The following is a 5541-nucleotide window of genomic DNA, read 5'->3' as shown; positions in this document are numbered from 1 at the left end:
TATTGCGCATATAAAATTATGCGTTCAATTGTATCAAATGTAGAAGATAAATTAATATATGCATGAAATAAATAAATAAGCCGAAAAAAGAACCACGACCAAAGGCAGAAAAGTGAGAAAATCATGGTTGGAGTCTAATATATAGTGCCTCCAACGGTAGAGAAAAAAGAAAAAGATTAAAGTGGAGAGGGAGGAGAGTCTGGAAACAAAATGACTCAATAAAAACTCAAGTGAACAAAATACCCCCAAAAATTTTTTTGGTACAAAAGTACTTTTACTCAGTAAAATACTGAGCCTGCTCCACAGTCACATGGAAAAGATAAAATATCGGGCCTGCTCGATAGTAGAATACTGCGCTAAAGATACTTTTGTACCAATTTTTTTTTTTTTTTTGGGAATATTTTTGTTCACTTGAATTTTTATTGGGTCAATTAAATTCCGGACTCGCGGGGAGGACGGGGGTACGTCTGAGGGGTGGAAAAGGACGGTAGAGTTTTACGCTGCGTGGTTGGAGAAAGAAACAATACTAAGGATAAAGCATGGAGTAGGTAAAGAGGTGGGACCCACGCACTATTTTTTTAATGAAAAAGTCACCCTCGCGTATCGTGTCATATTTGTGCCTCACCCGGCACTTGCTTTTACTAACACGATGGGAAAATGATAGAAACCTAATTGAAACTCTAAGAAATTCAAAAACAACAAAAAAGAAAATAAATGGATAGATGAAGAATTGGGGTGAGAAGATGGATGAGATGATAGAAGTTAGACCCACTTAGTAATGGATTCTATAGGCAAATTTAGGTATTCTAAACCTAAACCCCTCTACGGTAGAAATCCAACAGTAACCTAAACTATTTGAATTCAATGAATTACCCAAATGAAATCCACAAATGAGCAACGCACTATGAATCAATGGAAATGCAATTCAATTAGCAACTAAGAAATCAACCCAGAATAAAACAATCTATATTAAGATAACTAAATAATCTCTCAAAATGAGTTTTTCATCGATATTCAAGCTAAGTGTAAATGGCTTAAAGAGTTATTTATCTAAAGCTTATTACAACAAAGGCGAAAGTGGCACTTTGCGCAAATAACCCCCACATGAGGCCTTCATTCCACATGTCCAATTGACTTGCAATTATAGCCTCAAATTGCATTCTTAGCCTTGAATTGCATCCTTAGCCATGAATTGCAACCTTTAGCCATAATTTGCACTTCTAGCCACTTTGTGTAGTAGCCTTCTCCATCTCTTCCCAAGCTATCTTCCAAGCGCCATATGCTATCTTATGTGGGTCCACAAGAGGCTCCAACATCCTTCTTAGCATCCTTGAGCCAATTGTGTCATTTATGCCCTTTAGGATCATATCATTTTAGTTTCCTTTATTCATTGTAATATATAAACACATGTAATACTCAGATGAGGACATATTTTTGCAGAAATTTAATAATATCTCTTCTTTATCACATATATTCTCTCTCTAGAAACTAAGGTTCTCTTTGAGGTATTTCAATGGCGATCTGTTTTATCAGATCTTAACAGTATCTGTGCGAAGCCCAATAAAAAGTAGTTAAGAAGATGAGCTTGCTTGAACTTTAAACACCATTTGTGATATGAATATATACATCGACAGGTCGACTCAAGAAGATATGTATATTGTTCAAGGTTTGTTAGCAAAAGCTCATACAACTTGATGATAGAAAAAGGTTTATAAGTCAGCAAGCAAAATATTAGTAAGCAAGCAAAAGTTGCAATAATAAAGCCAAATACCAAAGACTTAAGTGCTGGTTGTTCTTACAATATTATCTTTCCATAAGATGAATAAATCCTACCATACACTCAGTAACAAAAATTCTGCCATATATGCTCATCAGTCGTCACTATAAAACGTTGTTTACACCAGATGCCTAATAAACCAAGATACGAGAAATTCAAAAATTGTACCGTAGTAGAGTTCCCTTAAAAAATATCCCATTCCACAAACCCCTTGCAATGTAGACTGGTCTTCTTCCAAATGCTTTTCGGTTTAATTCTTCATAGACTTGCATTCCTCCTCGTTGTAAAGCAGGTCTTTTGAGAGTTGCACATTCATCTAACTCAATCTAAAAGTATGTTTAACTATTCACAACTGACTTGCAACTGCACGAATGGTACTCCTAAATCCTGCTATCAGCAATCCATTAAGTTAAATCAGCCTCCTTTTTAGTCTACTTACCACAATATGCATTTCAAAGCATAAAACTTATGAACATCATAGGTAACACATTACTCCCATAGTAGAAATCACTAAATTACGAGCTCAAAAATAGAATAGAATAGAATAGTATAATACCTCAACATCAACTAAATTCATTTATCTGATAAAATTGTTTCCTTAAGCTATGATCCTGCTTTCCCGTTGTCATTCCTCAAGAATATTATACCAATGTTCCTGTGAAATCAGTAATTATTCATTAGCCTCTTTCCATACATTATAACTTTAATATCCGAATCAACGAAATTTCCTGTCCATCCATTAAGTAAAATTACGTACCCACAGAAACTTCTTATAGTTTTTACCTAGGAAGTATGAAGGTCATCCCTCACCTATCAAATAGCTCATCTACAAATCCCTTAATGTAGACATTTTACATATCTTTAATAAAAGACCTCGCCTAGCGAACTGTTCAGTTTGGAAAGTACTAAATGTTTGATAAAATTAGAGTTGAATAAACCATATCGATGTCAGTAATATCCTGGTCATGAGCACTACAGCAGTACACATCATTATCAGTAGACTAATAAGATGATAAGATGATCTGAATTAAGACAAAACAACTTACTAATAAAAAAAAAGACTTGCGACCTCAATAAAGAAAGTTCATCCTAACTCGGTGCATGCTGGAATTAAACTACATGCTTGAATATTTCAAAAGGATACAGAGCCACTTCTAAAGGACTAACACCTATGTCGAAAGTAAGAATATTCAACTGTTGACCTACATATGCAATTACAACAACAACATATGCAATTCCCTAATAATAATTCTAGGTAGTCATTTTTTACTTTCTTTACCAGCTTAAGCACATAAATTTGCAACTAAATTCGTGATTTTGATTGCTCATTATTGACAGTTGCTAAAATGATTTATTTGTCAGCAAACAGAGCCATAAGGCTGTGTATTGTTTCAGCTGAAAAATATAAGTCTCAGATGCATCATGCACTCAAAAAGAAAAGAAAATAAATACAAATTATTTTTCAATAACATGATACACTAAAGTAAACAATTGTCTAATCAAACATTAGCGTAAGATCAATATTTAGCGATTAATTAGATACTTAAATGGAGCAGAAAGAAAGGAACTATTTAAGAAATAATAGAACGAATCATACTTTTACCACTAAACTATACCCACGACAATTTGATTATTGTCTACAAATGCAACTCAATATTTAGTGATTAGTTAGATACATAAATGGAACAGAAAGAAGGAACTTTATTTTATTCCTATACCAACATTATCAATACAACTTCAAGAAGCTCTGCTAGGAACAAAAGTAGGTCGAACAACTAATGGAATTAATTTTTGCAACTTAGTTGGTAGAAATTAAAAGCAGAGCAATTTAGATAATATGCAAAAAATTTGACACATTAGACGTGGCTTCTTCAACCTATTTTTGTGCAAATTCTTTAGTTACCATACTCGTAAGCCTTAAAGGTAATCAAACTCAAGCTGCGTATTATGGCAGATGTCTAGTTGTTGGCTACTTGGCTTATATAAAGTCTTTCTATTTAGAGTGTATTCAAAATTCAACCTTATCTCTACGTTTGTTCTATACGTGCCTACGAAAACTGAAAGTGATGCCGGGTCAAATCATTCAAATGACTTAATCAGACACCTCCGTTAAAGCAATTCGCATTTGCTGCTCTTTGCATGGCTCTACGAATGCTTTTTTTACAAACGTAAAAAAATCTTGATGCAATCATACTTTTTTGGTATGACATAAAACATCTCATATGGAGATCAAGGAATAGCATTCTATACATCAATTTAAAAGCAATAAGATAGCTTGGAATTAAAACAACTTTTGACTCTTCAACAAAGAGAAAGGCAAGAATGTCGTTTGAATAGCTACTTTAATTTCACTTAGACAAGTTGATCCCCTGACCATTGTAGATAGCATTTGTTACAAAGAAATTTCACCATCTCACATAAAACTGTATACTGATATTTCAGGAAAAGGCTTACCTTGCACTTGTGTTTCAAGAAATCTCTGTGGCCCCAAAGCGTCGGACGAACTCAAAATTTCAAGAGTAACATCAATAGAAGTTGTTCATCTCCAGCTATGAAATTGGTTGGATGTGGAGCCAAAGAAGTCGTGGTAGGGGTTTTCAATAAGTGAACAACAGAACTAAATGGATAAGAAAGAAGAAAGGGAACAAAAAATAAAATAGTAAATTAATTGAGACAAATCAAGAAAGGTGAAACAGAGGAATGAGAAAACAGATGAACTTTCAAATGTTCCTACCTCGTTAACCATGCTAATTGTCGTTCCCCGAATCTCACCTTTGAAAGGTCGAAATACAACACATTTGACACTTCAAAGGAAAAGTAACGAAATAAGCTCTATCATGAATTAGACTTTTACCAGCATGTTCAATCCCAATCATGCCATTTCAGAGAGTCCATTTCTGTGGTGAAAATCCCACTCCTTAATGAAAATAAAGGAAACCAAATTAGGAACGATTAATGACATGCATGACTAATTTTTTGAGAAATTTCATCAAGGAGAATCGAAACTGTCATATGCCCACCAAATCCTCATTGCCAACAAAGAAACAACAGGCAAACAACGAAAGATCACCAAAATAGAGAGGTCAAACCAAGTGATAAATAAAACAAAAATGGACCAATTCTGAAAGAGTGAAGGACTCATAATCTAATTACTGACAAAAAATGCATGAAGCAAAGAGAGAGTGCGGGGAAAACTCACCAAATCGAAGAGGTTTATTGAAAGTGTAAAGACCAGAGGAAGAGAAAATGTGAAAAGTTGTGAAGTGAATGAGGCATCAATCTTCTACATGAATGAAGACAGATAGGCTACACGTGTGTTTCTAGGGAAGTAAAATTACTAATTTACCCCTGACGAACACCATATTTTTCATGGATGCCCATGTTCGTACAAATAAGAGTAACTAGTGTTGGCTGGCCTGTGCTCAACGTATATTTGTAGATATTTTTATAATTTTTCTACTCTTACTTTTTTATTTTTGACACTTTCTAAATACTTCTAAAATATTAAAGTATAAAAAGGTATTTGAAAGTTAAAGGAGAACATTTTCTTCGTTTATACATTATATTTTTAAATAAAAATAAACAAATGCATGCATAAAAGCTCTTCTAATGCTATTTTACTGAATTTTTTTTATATTATAGTTTCTGATGATCCAAATCGAGCTTACTTTTTTCTTCCAAAATATGCATGTTAACAAGTACTTTCATGTTTTTCCTTTGTTTTTTTTTTTCCATTTAATGAACTTTTTATGGAATCTACATTG

The 5541-nt window shown here is 33.6% G+C and overlaps 1 long non-coding RNA gene across 3 annotated transcripts; it reads right to left on the bottom strand.

Annotated features, from left to right (window-relative positions):
* Positions 1–1062: 1062 nt before the first annotated feature.
* On the bottom strand, positions 1063–5081 carry LOC132052041 (uncharacterized). 3 transcript variants are annotated; one of them, XR_009413932.1, is made up of 4 exons: positions 4973–5081; positions 4512–4674; positions 1946–4394; positions 1063–1355 (listed from the first exon to the last, which is right to left on the bottom strand). It is a non-coding gene; the product is annotated as an uncharacterized LOC132052041 (long non-coding RNA). The 3 variants fall into 3 exon arrangements; XR_009413933.1 differs by lacking the exon at positions 1063–1355 and having other exon boundaries at positions 1732–2208; positions 2334–4394; XR_009413931.1 differs by lacking the exon at positions 1063–1355 and having other exon boundaries at positions 1732–4394.
* Positions 5082–5541: the final 460 nt, after the last annotated feature.

This window comes from Lycium ferocissimum, chromosome 4 (assembly GCF_029784015.1).
Source record: "Lycium ferocissimum isolate CSIRO_LF1 chromosome 4, AGI_CSIRO_Lferr_CH_V1, whole genome shotgun sequence".
In the NCBI taxonomy this organism is placed as follows: domain Eukaryota; kingdom Viridiplantae; phylum Streptophyta; class Magnoliopsida; order Solanales; family Solanaceae; genus Lycium; species Lycium ferocissimum.
This window is presented reverse-complemented; position numbering and strand designations above follow the sequence as displayed.